The sequence below is a fragment of the Schistocerca americana genome, chromosome 1 (genome assembly GCF_021461395.2).
Source record: "Schistocerca americana isolate TAMUIC-IGC-003095 chromosome 1, iqSchAmer2.1, whole genome shotgun sequence".
NCBI lineage: Eukaryota > Metazoa > Arthropoda > Insecta > Orthoptera > Acrididae > Schistocerca > Schistocerca americana.
Window position 1 is genome coordinate 183,876,242 of NC_060119.1, and position 19,186 is coordinate 183,895,427.

Here is a 19,186-nt window from a genome sequence, read left to right on the forward strand (position 1 = left end):
CGATCGCCGGACGAAGTATATGAAACGCATTGTTCCCGCGCACACCTGCCATTAGCGGCATTATCTGCATATTGCTTCGTCCCGCCACTGTCGTGTTTTGGTTCCATCTGATTATGATCAGTTGGCACGAGAATGTTTGACACTATTCTGCATGAATTATTGGAAAAACGCATATTCATGTAGTGTGCCCATTGTCGAATGAGCGCTTGAGTGTCGCACAAATCTAAAACGGACGAACAAACTGCTGCACTGAAATTGGGTCGCTATTGTAAGTAGTTCACAGCAGGACTCGTGAGGAATGAAGCACTTACTGATTATATACTGTGAATACTGTTTTATTGTTATTAAATGAAACTATACACATGTGAGCGTCTAACCATGTTGTAGTTCGAAACCAGACTGGTTAAACGCAAAGGATATAACAAACATCATTAGTCATTGTTCTGATCCTATTTCGTCGTTCAGTCCCCGTAAGACAGTCTACACTACGCAAGTCCGTCCTGTTGAGAGCTGCTGCGTGTTGTGGAAGTCTTACCAGACAAGACTGACACAGGACATCGAAAAAGTTCAAGGAAGTGCAACTCGTATCATCACGAAATATGGCAGTGTGTTCCCAGTTATAATAAGCGAACTGTGGAGCCTATCATTTAAAATACAGGGTGTATCAAAAACTACCTTTACGCCGAAGAATTAGTTACCGCCCTTCACACGTACATTCTGAGCGCAACCGTAAGGTTCTGATGTGATCCGTCTGGTTCTTGTTTGTTCAACAACAATAAAAGCTTCACAAGAAGTAGTTTTGCTCTTTATTGACAAAAGCTTCAAAATACTCGTAAGATCGATACATTCACTTTCCGAACCGGGTCGGTTCAAGCTCAGCTTTATTATACTTAGGAGAAACAGTCCGCTTTCATCCTCTTCTCTACTGAGTATCTTAGCAATTATTTCGTAGAAAGTATGCCTGCTGTAGTTATTTCGTCTCAAGGTAGTTTCATTTTCTTGTTAGGAGTCATCAAATATGTCTGTACGTTTCGTCTTTTGGGTGGAAAAATGTTTCGAGCCGGTGCTGGTAACATCCCCCGTTTCCAACGTGGCCAGTCAACTCTCCGCCGCAAGTAGAAATCGGTATAATTTCCTGTGACCTAGGAATCGGCATAATTTCCTGTGAAAAGCGCAACAACCGAAAACCTCAAAGACATATAGCAATTACAGAAGTCACAGTATTTTCCATTGGGCTCAGCAGCGTTAAACGTGCAGTTCTGTAGACCCGTTGACGCTCAGTGTTAGAAATGAATAATTCTGTAATGAATAAAAAGTCTGCATCCGGATTCCAGAAGGGGGAAAGACCCCAGTCTTGCCCCCCTAGTGGAAACTTGACGCGTAAATACATAAATGTCTCGCACAGAATCCAGGAAAAATACAAGTGAGCGATAAGCTTCCACCACAATCTCTATAAACAAATATTAACTGTGAGCATTTCTCCACAGCTACACAATCTACATCAATACTTCGCAAGCCACCTGACGCTGTGTCTGATATCACTTAACTGCTGCCCCTTTTCCTGTCCCATTCGGGAATGGGGCATGGGAAGAATGATTGTCGGTAAGCCTCTGCGTTAGTTCTAATTTCTGGATTTTTTTCATCGTAATCATTGCGCGATATACTGGGTGATCAAAAAGTCAGTATAAATTTGAAAACTGAATAAATCACGGAATAATGTAGATAGAGAGGTGCAAATTGACACACAAGCTTGGAATGACACGGGGTTTTATTAGACCCAAAAAATACAAAGGTTTAAAAAATGTCCGACAGATGGCGCTTCATCTGATCAGAATAGCAATAATTAGCATAACAAAGTAAGACAAAGCAAAGATGATGTTCTTTACAGGGAATGCTCAATATGGCCACCATCATTTCTCAACAATAGCTGTAGTCGAGGAATAATGTTGTGAACAGCACTGTAAAGCACGTCCGGAGTTATGGTGAGGCATTGGCGTCGGATGTTGTCTTTCAGCATCCCTAGAGATGTCGGTCGATCGCGATACACTTGCGACTTCAGGTAACCCGAAACCCGATAATCGCACGGACTGAGGTCTGGGGACCTGGGAGTCCAAGCATGACCAAAGTGGCGGCTGAGCGCACGATCATCACCAAACGACACGCGCAAGAGATCTTTCACGCGTCTAGCAATATGGGGTGTTTTTTTCTGGTTCTAATAAAACCCCATGTCATTCCAAGCATGTGTGTCAATTTTTACCTCTCTATCTACATTATTCCGTGGTTTATTAAGTTTTCAAATTTATACTGACTTTTTGATCACCCGGTAAATGCAGGAGGAAGTAAGACGTTGTCCATCTCTCCCCGAAAAGTAATATATCGAAATTTCAGTAGTAACTCTCTCCCAGAAGCACAACGCCACATTTGTAGCGTCTGCCACTGCAGTTTGTAGAGCATCCCTGAAAGGCTCACGCGCCGACTAAACGATCCCGTAACGAAGCGCGCCGCTGTCCGTTGGATCTTCCCTATCTCTTCATGAGTCCTACACGCTTCTCATGCACATCTGTGATAGTTCGCTTACAAGAAATATATCCCTCGTTGTTAAAAAAATCAAAAATGACGCGTTTCGAAACTAGCCTTTCCCAGAATCTCAGAGTAAGCCCTTTCATGCGTAGTTAGCGCCACATACTCCGCACCAGTGCTCAAATGTTGAGAATGAACTATGTATCAAGGCGTTTTGTTTGATGTTCTGAGGATAGGCTACGCCGGAAACGCGTCGTGTATTTTTTTAATAAGGGATCTCTTGTTTTTGAGCGAACCATTAGAGCAATGTGTAAGAAGTGCTCACTAGTTTACATTATGCTCGCAGGCTTCCTGCGCGACTTTCTGTCGCAACTCGAGTTAAACGTTAATAGATTGTACAAGTTTTGAAACAGTTGTTTCCCACGTTGTGGAGAAAACGGCTCCCAGAGCTTACTTTGCGAGATTATAGACCATGTATTTACACGCGGTTTTGTTGGAAACAACGTAACTGAGCTGATGTCTGATTATTTCGCCCCAGAAGAACTCGTTTCATTTGCGAACTGTGTGGATGAAGAGAATGTGTCACTAAATTATGTAAATCACACACAGTTCTGTTACTAATCCCGTAAACACTAACTCTGAGGTCACTATTAATGTTGTCTACCAGGCATTTAAGATAAAACAGGAATAGCTATAGAATATCAAGGAACAAAACTGTCAGTGGTTTTGTTTACATACAAAATGTAGGCTTTATACCGATTGTTAGATGACATTCGCTACAGATGCCTTCGTTTTGCATTTTTAAGTAATATAGGTGACACTACTCTTTGACGATTGCATTGCTCCCTGACTTTCGAACTGTATGCTGTTAGCAGTGTTCCCGCACAGTGGCGTTACCCTTAATGAGGTAATGCACTTGATCAGTGGCTTAGCGTACCTTAAATGGGCGATGTATCAAAATTAGTCGCGTGGCACTTTTACCCGACTGTGGCAAAGCTCAAATTTAAGGTAAAGATTTTCCACAAAAGAAACAAAAACTCTCATTTTGAATAAAATAAATATTTATTGATTAAGTATAGGTGACATAGGTAAGTAATTATTTACAGTTAATGCTCCTAGAAGCCAGGTTAGCCAGACAGACAAATATACACTTTTCTCGCCTTTTTTCGGCAAAATTACTTATTAGTTCATCCATAGCTGAAGACCATTTTAGTTTTTCGAGATGTTCTGCATCTATAGACAGCACTGCCAAAGTCCGAAAGTCGTTCTTGGCTCATAGAAGTCCTAATATAGTTTTTAATCAGTTGTAATTTCGAAAAACTTCTTTCATCTGTTGCAGTTGTTACAGGAAGGGTCAAAAATAGGAAACATGCTGCTGTTACCTCCGGAAAATTGGGTGCAAAGCTACTGAATTTAATCAGTAATAATTCCGTCAGTTCCTTAATGGAATGGATTCTCTGAATTTAAGTTTTTAAGCACATTTTCAAAGAAATTAATTGTTCATACAGATCAAATGACATGTCTTTACCGTATTTAGCAATCAGTTTTCCATTTCCTTTTTTATTGTTTCATTTGAAAATGATAAAGAGTTTCTCCGGTTGTAACCCTTCGAATGTATCACTAAGGCCACAGAGGCTTTGAAATCATTGTTTAGTTTGAGATATTGATATATATAAAGAGCAATACTACAAATTGGCTTTGAAGTACGATTCCGCGTCTGAAATTCTCTCATCTCCTGATAACTCATCGAAATATCGCTTCATCTTCTGTATTTTATTTCAGAAAACAGTTGTTACGCACTACACTTTTGCTTGGTCTCTAGACTCGTTTAGCAAACTATGGAATGAATTTTGTTTTCTTATTTCGTTCAGTCTATTCAAAACATTACTTAGTAAGATACTAGCTTTCTGTAATTCATTACTTTCATGTTGTAGAGCCTTAGAAACTAGATTAATGATTTTAAATAATGAATTAAAGAAGGCAACAAGCATTATAAAGTCGTAGTTCTCTAAAATACTAATTATAATTTTACATTTGTCGCACTCGTCATTTTTGCTGGAAATTAACTTTATCTGGTACAAAGTTTTCATTATTAATGCATAATTTTTCTTTATAGCCGATAAAGGGTCGTATCTTGAAGACCATTTAGTAGGACATACCTTCTTAAGGGTAATTTATATTTTAAATATTTACCATTACTCAGGATTGGAAATTTGTGGTAAGTTCCTATGGGACCAAACTGCTAAGGTCATCGATGCCTAGGCTTATCACTACTTAATCTAACTTAAACTAACTTACGCTGAGGACAACACTCTCACACCCATGTCCAAGGGAGGACTCGAACCTCCTAGGAAGAAGCCGTGCGAACCGTAACAAGACGCCTAGATCGCACGGCTACCCCGCGCGGCTACTCACAAGGGAACATCCCCATCGCACCCCCCTCAGATTTAGTTATAAGTTGGCACAGTGGATAGGCCTTGAAAAACTGAACACAGATCAATCGAGAAAACAGGAAGAAGTTGTGTGGCACTATGAAAAAATAAGCAAAATATACAAACTGGGTCGTCCATGCGTAAGATAGGCAACATTAAGGGAAACGTGAGACGAGGAGTGCCGTGGTCCCGTGGTTAGCGTGAACAGCTACGGAACGCGAGGTCCTTGGTTCAAATCTGCCGTCGACTGAAAATTTTGCTTTCTTAATTTTCGCAAAGTTATGATCTGTCCGTTCGTTCATTGACGTCTCTGTTCTGTGTTTTTGCGACCGCACCGCAAAACCGTGTGATTAGTTGACGAAAGGACGTGCCTCTCCAATGGGAACCGAAAACATTTGATCGCAAGGTCATAGGTCAACCGATTCCTCCACAGGAAAACACGTCTGATATTTTGTATACGACACTGGTGACAGCATGTGCGTCACATGACAGGAATATGTTGTCGACCCACCTAACTAGTACACTTGGCGAATGGTTGAAAAGATTCTTCTACCTTGCCCGATTTAGGTTTTCTTGTGGATGTAATAATCACTCGAAAAAAAGTGATGAAAACATAAGAGTTTTTCACATAAACTGAAAATAAAAAGTTAAAATATTCAGTCGAGGGTAGACTTGAACCAAGTCACCCATTCGCCAAGTGTACTAGTTAGGTGGGTCGACAACGTATTCCTGTCATGTGACGCACATGCTGTCACCAGTGCCGTATACAAAATATCAGACGTGTTTTCCTGTGGAGGAATCGGTTGACCTATGACCTTGCGATCAAATGTTTTCGGTTCCCATTGGAGAGGCACGTCCTTTCGTCAACTAATCACACGGTTTTGCGGTGCGGTCGCAAAAACACAGACATTAAACTTATTACAGTGAACAGAGACGTCAATGAACGAACGGACAGATCATAACTTTGCGAAAATTAAGAAAGCAAAATTTTCAGTCGACGGCAGATTTGAACCAAGGACCTGGAGTCCGTAGCTGTTCACGCTAACCACGGGACCACGGCACTCCTCGTCTCACGTTCCCCTTAATGTTGCCTGTCTTACACGCATGGACGACCCAGTTTGTATATTTTGCTTATTTTTTCATAGTGCCACACAACTTCTTCCTGTTTTCTCGATTGATCTGTGTTCAGTTTTTCAAGGCCTATCCACTGTGCCAACTTATAACTAAATCTGAGGGGGGTGCGATGGGGATGTTCCCTTGTCAGAATTGACCAGCGTTTTATACTGTAGCCAAAATAGGTATATATTTTTTCAAATCATGGAAAAAAACTGACTCTTCAGGAACACGTTTCGTAGCATCATTACATTTAATGCGTGTGCCGCAGAATGAGTATAATTGGCATTTGGCGCATGTTCTTTTAAGGGCTTGTACTCTTCCATACACACCCAACACAACATTTGCTCCATCGTAACTCTGCCCTCTACACTTGGACATTTATAGTATTAAAAATTTCAGTTTTAACCCCTTTTGCACTACGATGTAAAGTACCGGTGGTATTACCTTGTAACCAATTATTAAAAGATAGAGCCGCGTTAAAAGGCTGCTGTGAATTTTCATGGGCAGATATAGATTGTGTAACATTGCTTGTAACTGAAACATGATTAAGCCATGCCGAGGAGTATAATTTGCTTGAACCACCTGCAAACAACCAACAGAAGTGACAATACTGTTTGTTTAAATAATAGAATAACATAGCACGGCCTTGAAATTTTTATACCAGCGTTATCGAAATACGAGTAATGATAGGATAAAAACATAGCTTTGTTTCTGGATTCTTTGAAAACGGCCCTTGTGGTTTAAATGGGTCCAATTTAAAAATCGTTTCTCATTCACATTTAGTAAGGCCGTCACCAAAATTTCGCCTGTCTGACGAAATTTTATTATGAGATTCCTCACACTTACTAAGGTCTTCTGTATGGGTTTCTCCTATTTGTCGAACCTCTTTCAGACAATGTGTTCCAGGTGAATCTAAAAATTAAATGGAGTACAATTAATCTTGAGAATTTCTGGAAATTATTCAAAAGTGTAGGGTTAAAAAGTTAATTAAACAAATCTCATATTTTAATTAAACTTTAAAATAGGCCCGGCCTCCTTGATGACGAGCAACGTCAAAGTGGGGCATATTTTATAGGCTGTTATGTCTGAAGATCGCTGCGGTAGTGGTGTTGGTCGGGGGGGGGGGGGGGGGGTGCGAGGTGAAGAAGGCGGATGAACAAAGGTGCGGTGGTGGGAGTGGTGAAATAAATAGCCCTAATTGAGCCATTTTATTCAGTGGAAGCGAAACACACACACACACGTACACCATTTTCCTGTCGTGCCGCACGACTGCTATGGAGGGGTTCGACGAGTACTAGTGATATTTTGTGGAAGCACTTTCTTTGCAAAGTCATTGATATTCATATGTGGTACATTTTTCTATCAAAGGATATAACATTAATGTAAGACGGTTTTGATGAAGATATTCATGAATAGGAGAAGCCTGACATTTAAAATACGGTACTTATTAAACTTATACGACCTGTTACGTGCCCTTAAAAGGCGTTGAGAAAGTAGTAGATACTGTGCCAGGAAAGCCTTCCTCACGCATCTAGTAATATTAAAAATTCAACTTAGCGCTCAACAAAGCGGTAATAGCAACAATAAAACATACACGGCGCAACTGCAGCGCAACACAAATAATCAGTGCATAGACTGGTTGGTGTTACAAAGTACCACGAAAAGTTCTAAGCATCACGGGCGAGATTCCTTCAGAATATAGGGGGACCATCAAAATGTGAGTAAAGTACTGGAGTACAGGGCTTAATTTGGGCTGGAACACGCCAGAACGGCGTTTCAGCAGCTCAGAGGGAAGATTTTTTTGGACTCGAATAGACCAAGTCCGCACCGGAGATTGAAAGTAGTACACTTATTTTAAAACGTAATGTAAAATAGAATTCGCCGCTGCGCGGTCACCGACGTTAACAGTGATTGGCCTGTGTGTTACGAAAAGGTGTTACCGATTTAGTTGCAAAAAACACTCCACACGAATACAAATTTGCAATATCTGCAAAACTGCAAAGTGCGTTGACTGATCTCACTCTATCTGTGCTCTTCCCATTTGTAATCCTCTGTGAGTTTGGTGTATATCGAGGGATATATCTGTTCGTTTGTGTTACACTTTGCGTATACTGTAATGTTCCTGTTCTTTTTCTCTATAAAATGTGTCTTTCTTTTCTTGGTGAACTGATGGGACATCCCGCTTCCGGCCATCCTGATTTAGGTTTTCCGTGATTTCCCTAAAATCGCTCCAAGCAAATGCCCTTTGAAAGGGCACGGCCGATTTCCTTCCCCAATCCGATGAGACCTCGCTGTTTGCTCTCTTCCCCCAACACAACCGAACTCTTATGGGACAACCTGCTGAGGTCATTGGTCCCTAAGCTAACGCACTACTTAGTCTAACTTTAACTTACGCTAAGAACAACACACACACACACCCATGCCCGACGGGGGGAGCCGCCCGGCCCGTGACAAGACGCCATAGACCATATGGCCACCCCGCGCGGTTTTTCATACTCTCCATTCATGCCAAATCAATGTCGTAATAAATACTATGTAAGCATATTAACTTATGATGTTTTCCGAGGCGCATCAAAATTAGAAACAAATGTTCAAAATTAGAAACAAATGTTTGTTGCAGCTTTAAGACGAGATTACTAGTCTTGGGGAATATGTAACCAGCAAAGTCAACTCATCGAACATATCACCATGGAATTTATATCGCGGATTCAGACGTTTTCGTCTAACCTATAATCCATAAAGTCATCAATCTTACTCGAAAAATTCGATTATCGTCCTTATTTATAACGAATGTTCCGTTGCGCCAGTTCTACCAAGGAACTAATTTTTTGCTGTTAGAGGTATCAGCACAAAGCGTGACAAAGCGCAAATATCTGTAAAACATACTTTTATAACGTTTGGTTAAATGTACCATACATGTTGATAATCACGGCTCCCGACCTACAATACGTTAGAAACGAGTCAACCGTGGGTAGTTAGCTCTGTAGTTCATTTCTTGATTCATTTCGGAAAAAATTGCTGTAACGTTGAAAGTTTGTGTTAAAATGAAATTTAAATTACGCTTTGGACTGAAAAAGAGTTCGCCTTAACCGATATTCGTGTTAACAGATAAAGTTTGCTATTAGAAGTAATGTGTTCCTGCCTGGACCAAATTTGTTTCGTCTTGAACGATTTCGCGCTGACGACGTTAAACAGTAATGCCGTACTTTACAGATTAAAATTTTATTTTATTAAATATTTACTTAGTTGTGTTGGCTGAAGAGCCAACACCGTGTTACGAGAGGAGGCCGAAATGCTCGCGATTTAGCTCACGCAGGCTGGCGTGAGGAGGGAAGGACTCTACTGACGTCACGTGTGGAACATGACAAGGAATTAGAATTCAGAAAGTGGATTTAATTAGTTTGATAGTTAACTTTAATCCATTAATGAGGAACGTCGCTCTTGACGGTACATGATTCACAATATTATCTGTTCAGAAGATATAGTAACTGAATATGGCGTCTTGCTAGGTCGTAGCAAATGCCGCACCTGAAGGCTGTGCTAAACTGTCTCGTCTCTGCAAATGAGAGAGTATGTAGATAGTGAATAATCGCTAGCAAAGTTGGCTGTACAACTGGGGCGAATGCTACGGAGTCTCTCTAGACTAGACCTGCCGTGTGGCGGCGCTCGGTCTGCAATCACTGATAGTTGCGACACGCGGGTCCGACGTATACTAACGGACCGAGGCCGATTTAAAGGCTACCACCTAGCAAGTGTAGTGTCTGGCGGTGACACTACATACTTAATAAAATTTACTTTGAGTGATTTCACTTTTCATCGCCCTTTCCACACCAAATGTGTTGGCTGGAAGAGATCTCTTCCTGATATAAGTTCACTATTGTAAACAAATTAATTGTATCACCATAATGTTAATTTGTACGATAAAAAACTTATTAAATTAATACACTCTTCATGAAGCGCGTAAATTTAAACATCCATGTACGTACACCTGATGTGGGAAAACTTGTGAATATAAAATTGTGGAATGTATTTTCTTATAAAGGTGGATATTGCTTGTGTAAAATCTAGCGAACGCGCTGCTCGGATGTATTTACCTCGTGCAATTTATTCGACTAGACGATACACCTAGATACAACTTTTCACACGCTGCTACTCTCACGTGACATGCATCACATGCGCAACTGTCATCAAACCCTACGGTTTGTTACTATAATTCAAATAAAATTATTTATGTTGTACATTTCCGCGGCGACGTGTAATGATACTTATGAGTTCTACGTTATGCAACGTAGAACGCTACATAATGTGACTTAAATTATAAACAAGAAGTACTTTTTCCCTGGGGATAGATAAGTTTTTAGTACCATTGCAAAATAAATCACTCACAGAATCTAATTGTCGAAAAAATGAAGAAATTTTGGGCAATTTCTTTATAACTTCCTCCTTCTTTCTTCTTTTCATAACTCCACTGGGGTAATCTCTCTTTCTTTCACAGTTGAACTTATTAACGAACAAATAATCACTAGATTTCAACGACCCGCCAGGTTAGCCGAGAGCGCTAATGCGCTGCTTCGTGGACTCGGGTAGGCGCGCCGGCCCCGACGACGGTCGGTGTGCCAGCCAGCCTGGATGTGGTTTTTAGGCGGTTTTCCACATCCCCCTAGGTGAATACCGGGCTGGTCGACACATCCCGCCTCAGTTACACGGCTCGCAGACATTTGAACACTTTCGCGCTATTCCATGGATTATAATAGTCACAGACAGTTGGGGTACACTAATTCTGTCCTGGGGGGTAAGGGTGGCGGCAGGAAGGGCATCCGGCCACCCCTTCCGCTAACATTGCCAAATCCGATTAACCATGCTGACCCTGTCAAACTGCAGGAAACAAGCATAAGCGAAAGAAAGAAAGAGTCACTAGATTTGCAAGCACCGATTGAAATAATCGCGTATAAAATGTTCTCATTCAACTGGAAAGGAGACATACCGTAATCATTTTTGTCTGCTGACGAGCGCCGCGTGAAATCTGAGACGATCAGTGTTGCCAACATTTGAGCGCCCGGTTTAGGGTACAGCCTAAGACTTAAGCGTTCACCCCGAGGGAGATTGTGGAAAACATTTTACGAATTTGTGGTAACACATGTCTGGGCCCCTGTAGGCTGGGGCCTCTATCACATTGATTCAAGCGTTCACCCCGAGGGAGATTGTGGAAATCATTTTACGAATTTGTGGTAACACATGTCTGGGCCCCTGTAGGCTGGGGCCTCCATCACATTGATTCGGTGGTAGCTACGCCTCTGCTCTTCATGCATCGTGCTTAGCTCAGTTATGGTTATCAGCGTGTTTGTAAACACTGATGTGGCGGTTGGCGCCTCGAGTGTTAGCGTAGCTTCCCATCTCGTAAGCACTGCAGGCGGAATTAAGAACTCCACAAACGCTAACATGTGACTAATAGGTTGTATGAGTTGACTTCGACTTGCTAACAGGTCCAGCGTCAGCGCACGCATTCTACATACAGGCGCTAAATTCGACCAACACTTGCGGTATGACTGAGACGGCAAGTTTATCGTGTACATTTCCGCCGATACGAGGGTCAAACTGTGCCATTATTCACAACATATCGCGACCCACTTGCTTTCATACTCATCTGCAACCTTCGATATTCATTTGTGGAGGATAGACTGTGCTTCCAAAAAGCATTTGACTCAGTAGCATACCAGCGCACATTAATAGCATGTGGGGCATCGGACGAAATTTGACTGATTTCGGTTGGGAGGATGCGGCATGTTATAGATGGAGCTGGGACAAACCGAGAGGTTGGCGAGATAGGTCCCAGCGAAGCACGCAGGGACGCAAAAACTGACATGACTTCTCGTGACCATCGTTCCCCTATCTCCTTCCTACAAGAAAGATTATGTTCATCAGCCCGTGACGGTGACCCAAGCTGTTGTCAAGGTGTCATTTCATCCAAACAACATCATAAAGGAATGACTACTAGCGAACAGACGTCTATCGCTAACGTGGCTTATGTGGCAACAATGCGCTCGGTGCAAACAGTTGCCGCCTGTGCAGCACACGCTGTATTCAACGGGGGAATTCTTGCTGCTACTTCGCTACGACGTTGTAGGATCACTAAGATTGGTAAGCAGTTGCTGCAGCAAATATGCTATTTGGCCGAAAGCCTCCCATTTTTTTGCTGACTGAAGACTGAAGGGAGATGCGATAGTGGAAGACGTAAGCAAAGAAAGTGGAGCCGATGTGTAATACATTTGCCACTCCTGTCACTTCTTCTGTGGCTTCCAAGTTTTGGTTGGTGCGATCTGGCATGTAAATAACCAAGAATTGAAGAATAAGCCTTCTGTGACGACTGATTGTTAACATCACAGTCGAGTTGTTAGTCGTTGTGCTAGTAGACAGCTATACTCCGTTCACATAAGTTGGACCCACGTATAAACAAACGTAGAGAGACATTTCCTCAACTCTTCATTATAGCTCATTTTCGTTTATTTGTCACCTGTAATTTGCGCACATTTAATAATTTATGGGGAACAACATAATCTGTAATTTATGGGGAACAACATAATCTGTCGTTTATTATACATTGTACTAATGCACAGTAGCCTCCATTTTTAGAAAGTTTATTCAGTTTACTACAAGGGGCATCTAATAATTAAATTTCCCTTATAAAAACACTACACGCAATTTATCACGGTGAAATAATTTTATTGACATTGTACAGTTCTTCCATTACTTTTCTACATAGTCACCATGTTTTTCCAAGGATGTTTGGTAACACGACACATATTTTTCCAAACCAGTATTGTATAAGGTTGGGCCCTGTGCACGTAACCAGCTGTTCACTGTTGGATGTGGCTTCATCGGTGTTGAAGTACTTACCTCCAAGGTGACCTTTGTGTTAGTGATGTGAGAATATTTGGACCAAGATTCAGTGGGTATGGAGGATGCAGGAACTTTCCCAGTTGAATTTTCCGCGATCCACCTGGGTCATTCGAGCTGCATGAGGACAAGAATTGTCATAAAGGAGGCAACTGAGCGAGACAAAAGTCTGGGACATTTTATTTTGATGGCAGCTTGCAGGACATTACAGTACCCATCTGCGTTCATTGTGGTGTTTTGAGGCAGATAGTGAATGGGTAATACCTCCTGACCATTCCTGCCAAATGTATGAACCTTGCCCTTTTTTTTTGCAGTTTCGCCAGATTTCTTCCATATACTCTGGCGTTTTGTCTCGGAGTCAAATGATGGACTCAGCCTCATCCCCTCTTGAATGTTCTTACAGCCTGTTCTATAGACACGGGTTAACTCCTGATGTGTATTGACAGTGGTCAGTTGTCTTGCTGTGCGAAAATAAGAGGGCAGCCCACAAATGAGCACACTTTTTAGTGGTCACTCCACACTAACTGGCAGTGTACTGGGAAGATTGTGTGGTAAGCATTGTCAACAGTTATCAGTTCAGCTTGCCCTATAAAAACAGGGAAACTTACTTATTGGATTACTCTCTTACACTGACACATTTACTGTGTTGTGTACAAAGTTTTTCATTCAATTAATATTTTTCAGTAGTGCATCGCATTTATTAAACCTACTTTCAAAATTATAATTTTACAGAAATGGGGCAGCTTCTCTTTGGCAGTTGTGCCTGTGGGAGAGGATGGAGGGGGGCGAATTACCTCAGTACTGATCTGAGATAGAGTCATCAACAGATGTAGAAATAATTGCAGTCATACCCCAGGGAAGTGTGTTGGGACTGTTACTCTTTGCATTGGATCTTCATGACATGCCAAATAATAATAATAGTAACCTCAAACTTCTTGCATATGATGCAGCTGTGTATAATGAAGTACTACTTGATAAAAGCACAAATATTCAGTGAGGGCTTGATACAATTTGAAAGTAGTGAAAAGAATGACAACTTGCTTTAAACATAAATTCCAAATGACAGATATAGGAATGTTAATTTGTTACTTGAGGAAACTGGGCAATTTCATAAACAGTTACTTCAGCAGCATTGGAACAAGAGTATAGCTAAGCTTTGTGGAATCATGCACATTGCATTCTAGAAGCTTCACAGCAGACTCAGTCCCGTGTTACCTGCAGCAGAGCAGGAAGTCAGAAGTGTTGTGTGCAGATCAAAAAAATTCCGTGTGTATTCTCAAGGAATGCATAGATAGTAAAAAGAAGCCTTACCAGATATTATAAAAGAATCATTCCGCGTAGGTACCTGTACTGAATACTAAAAGCTAACCAGAGTTTTATGAGTACACAAAGAAAATTATACTGAAACAGAAAACTATAGACCAATATCTTTGTTCATTTTCAGAGATGGTAGAAAGAAAGGTGGACTTATGGAATTCCTTAATAATATAACTTGCTAATGAAGTCACAGTGTGAACACAGACAGGGCAGTAATACAGAAGCAGCAATAGCAGTACAGCCAAGGTCCTGGATAGTGGTGACTGTCTAACAGGACTTTTTTAATAGATTTGTCCAAGGTGTTCAGTAAAATAGACCATAAACTGGAGACATTAGCCGAGTAGCAAAGAGGTAGTTCCAGTCATAGAAATCTCAATTGTGTCAAGAAGCAATCTATCAGATGATATTTAACATATCAAAATAGGACTCCACAAAGGGTTATATTGGACCAATTCTATTTTCCATCTACAGGTATATTAATGACCTCCCAGAAAGTATCATGATGGGAGATAAAATTCTGTTAACTGAAAACAGCAATATAATAATCATGGATAAGACTCCAGAGTTACTGCTGAGTGCAACTGATGACATACTAAAATATGTAAACATGTGGTCAGAGGTGAATAGAGTGACTATTAACATAACGAAGACCAACAGTATGAATTTCTATACAAACAAAAATAATAACTGTATTATATTTATTTAAACACTGACTTGTTAAGATGTAAAACTAATGCAGATTTTTGATGAGTGACAAACACCTGAAATGGAGCGAACATATAATAATGACGGCAAAAAGAATTCCATCTGCATACTCTAAGGGTACTTGTATCAGTGTGTTAATAGTAATTGCCTCGTAGTAACTTATTATGCATATGTTCTCGCGATTACTGCATATGGTATAAACTTCTGAGTCTTATCAAACATACAGAACATAGAAAGAATGTTCGAGTTACATAATAGATATTAAGGAATAAGAAGCAACAGTGTACTTAAAAATGAATTTTTAGGATATAGTGGGATGAGATCTTATTAATTTTGAAAGATGACGTGATTTGGAAGGAAAGAAAATTGATGAAGAAAATAGAGCAAAAAGTAAAGGTACAGATAGGAGATATGAGGACAAATAAAAGCCTGCTGGGGTGAGGAATCAGACATGTGTGTTATTTATTTCAAACTCTGTTTAATATAAGCAAAGGAGGCTGTAAGAAATGTTTTTATGGAAACAGGAGTATCTGTCATTGGTGAAAGGTTTTAATGCCTAAAGTTTGATGACACTATGGTGCTTTTAGCTGAAAGTAGGATAATGAACACCATGATAGCTGGAATGAAAATTAATAATAAGAAAACCCAGAATATTATCTTTGTGACAAAGGGAAGGTAGTTAAATACAATAATGTCCAGGAGAAAATTAAGCAAATAAAACAAATACCAACATATCCTAGTCAACGAGAACATGACACACAGTCAAGAAAGGAAAACTAGACTTGCAGCTGGGAATCATGTGTTTAACAGAAAGATGTGTGCAACCAAACCTGTGGTGAAGTTTAATATGGAGCGGATACATGGGTGATAAAGGAAAATGGAATGAGATTAGAGTTCTTTGGAATGAGGACGAGGAGGATGATGGAAAAGATATGTGAGACAGAAGAGTTAATAACAAGGCCTGCTAACCAGGATTGATGAAAATGGCCATATACCATAGAAGAAAGGGGATTTGGCTAAAATACTATCTAAGCAGAGAATGCTTATTAGCTTGTGAGCTGTAAGAAATGGTGAAAGGAAAAATGAAAAGAGTGGGGAAAAGATATGCAATGACAGATTGAAACTGCAAAATAATCATGTAAACACAAAAATATTTCAGAAGAAAAATAAAGATAGAGAGCCAGCATTATCTAAAAATGTATTCATGGGGCAGACATTTTGTAAAAATAATATGTGAATAGTATTTCACCATGTTACTGAATCTCTATATACTTTCATGTAATGATGATCATTTCAAGATCAATGAGCATCAAAAACAAATTTAGGTGAAAGGATCCCAGAGTTCCCGTCTGTTACAGCGAAAGTTATTTTTGGACATAACCTGTTAAGTTTCCCATGTAGGGAAAAAAATCCAGTGTATATCTTTTTACAATGTACTCTCTGGAAACAGATATTTTAGTTCATAGCCTATGGCAATCAGTACTCTGCATTAAGATTATCTTTAGCAGGAAAAGGGGTGCACTCTCCTACAACTAAATTTTTTTCTAACTTACCCAGTGATATAAAGTGTGTGACAGACAGCGGAGCAAAATTTGAAAACAAATTCTTATAGTTTCTCCTTGACAACTTGTTCTATTCTGTGGAAGAATTACCACTGTTGTAATATGCAGAAGGTGGTGGGTAGGAATTACTAAATCCCTTGTGTGGTTGTTTCTTTTTTTTTTTCTTTTTCGCATAACTTACAAATGTTCAGCATGTAGACATGTTCACAAATTAATTTGTGATGTGAAAGTAAAACACTCATTCCACATCATTCCTATTTATTTTGCAAAATGATCTATGGTGCCTGAAATTACCTATTTAACTAACTAACCATGTGGGAGGAGCAGGGCACATGTCATCCTGAATTCAGTTTTCTGGGATTGCATTAAATCATTCCAAATGAATACCAGTATTGTTCCTAACCCAAGTTCGTAAGGTACCACATCATTGCTAATGATCTCAGTGGTAGGGGTTTCAAAAATGGTTCAAATGGCTCTGAGCACTATGGGACTCAACTTCTGAGGTCATTAGTCCCCTAGAACTTAGAACTAGTTAAACCTAACTAACCTAAGGACATCACAAACATCCATGCCCGAGGCAGGATTCGAACCTGCGACCGTAGCGGTCTTGCGGTTCCAGACTGCAGCGCCTTTAACCGCACGGCCACTTCGGCCGGCGGTAGGGGTTTACTCAGACTGTGAGGTTTCTTTTGTCTTTTGTTTCCTCGAGCAGCATCTTAGAGAGATTGTATATATTTAACTGAGCGTTGATCAAAGTATATAGTAAAGGGGAAGGAGGAGACATCTATATCTGTCCTAGTCCACATTACAGCTGGGTCCTCTCACACTGGGATCTCAGTGATCTGCTGCCCTTTCTTTTTTAACCTTCCCCAGCCTATCCCACTCTGAGGTAGAAACTATTAGTTCTGAAAGTTAGAAAGTGTGTCACTTTTACTTTTAAATGTGTCTATTGGCAGTACTACACGTTTGCTTCCTGAAGATAACGACTGACCAACAATCCAGTCTCATAATTTATTCGTGTACTGGTATCATGTTTCCATGATAACTCAGTACTTCATGCACCGTAAATTGATTTTGACTGTTTGTATGCCAAGAAATGGCTTTCTTTTGTTCTTTAAGGTTTATCTTCATTAGTTATTTATCAAGATTGTGAATTTTTACAGGTAAAGAAGAAGAGGGTAAATAGTGCTGGATGTGGCAGCTTTGTTATTCATAGCAAGAGCTCACTGGTGATCATCTCAGATTGTATCAAAGCTGCAGTAACTCTTAGGTAAGAATTATCTCATAACGGCCAAGACTTCCAAATACACTAGGAAAAACTATGCTAGTCTTAAATTTGAAAAATCAATTGGGACCAACGGAAAGAGTCTGCTGCTCGAATAAAAGAAACCAGGATACACTGTAGTGTCAAAACAGTAATGAAAAGAACTATAAACCAAATCTTGAGATTCTTATTGAATTCTCTGTTCTGTTAACTTATATTCTTCACAGATGAATAACATTTCCACATTCTTTTCATTGGGGTACGTAATACTCACACAAGCCTTCAACTGAAGATGCCTGACTGAATGTCTAGTGTGCATTTGTCATCTGTTTCCTTTTGTTTACTGTCAACTCCAGTTAGTGGGCAAGTTACATAACTGCTCTAACCCAAGACCAGTGTAACTTTATTACATGAAAAGACGTAAACACTTGAGACAAAGTACATACAACAGACAACACACAAGCAGCCAGTGGAGCCTTGCGCTCTGGCCTATGTAGTTATTAGTTGTAACAGCAGGCACAGCCAGCAGGTTGCACATGCAAATGCTATCATATTGGCAGGCTTTGTGGCCTCTAGGGGTAGAATCAATCACAAACTTCACATGCTAATTATGAACCAGTGCACACACAAATTTGATTGTTACAGTATTCCTTATCCTTTGTAAAGAAGTGAGCATTGTGCTCCCATCCATTTCTTCCATTGTAGATGTCAATTATTGAGTCATGCCACGTGCTGCTACTGATGCATAGGGCTGGAATTGAATTGAATTGAATGAAATTTTATTGTCGTTTAACTATTACAGCAATTGACAAAGTCAAGTTACATATATAAAAGTTATACAGCATATATACATGAAGATCAATATGTCACTATTGGTTTTCCATAAAATACAATATTTAAAATCAAATAATATGAAAACATTACATCATAAATTACTCAGTTAAAGAAATTATGTGGTACTCTCCAAACCGGTACCATTATGATATTTTACAGTCATAAAATTCCTGAAGTGAGTAGCAAGGATTTGCAGCTAAGCAACTGAATAATTTGTCTTTAAATAAATCAAATGGAGCTTCTACCCATTCTAGTGGCAGTTTGTTAAACATCTTCATACCTACCACTTCGTAGCTGTTCAGTGACTTGGATAATCTGTAGTAAGGTATGTCAAGATGGCTACTATTTCTGGTTCCATGAGAGTGTACGTCTCTTCTACGCTGGTATTCTGATAAGTTGCTCTTTGTATGCAGTAGGGCAGTGTAAATATACAAGTTTAACAGTTAATATTTTTAAGTTGATAAACAGTGGTTTGCTGTGGGCCAGTTTATCACTGTTTGTGATAATCCGAATTACTTTCTTCTGAAGTACCAAAATGTCCT

General features: G+C 40.0%; 1 protein-coding gene across 3 annotated transcripts in view; it reads left to right on the forward strand.

The window, feature by feature from the left end:
* Positions 1-19,186, forward strand: part of LOC124544859 (organic cation transporter protein-like) — a 189,997-nt gene that overhangs the window by 122,171 nt on the left and 48,640 nt on the right. For all 3 annotated transcript variants that reach the window (XM_047124668.1, XM_047123965.1, XM_047125045.1), the window contains exon 2: positions 17,710-17,816. The gene's annotated coding sequence lies outside the window, so the exon portion shown is untranslated. The remainder of the gene's footprint in view (positions 1-17,709; positions 17,817-19,186) is intronic.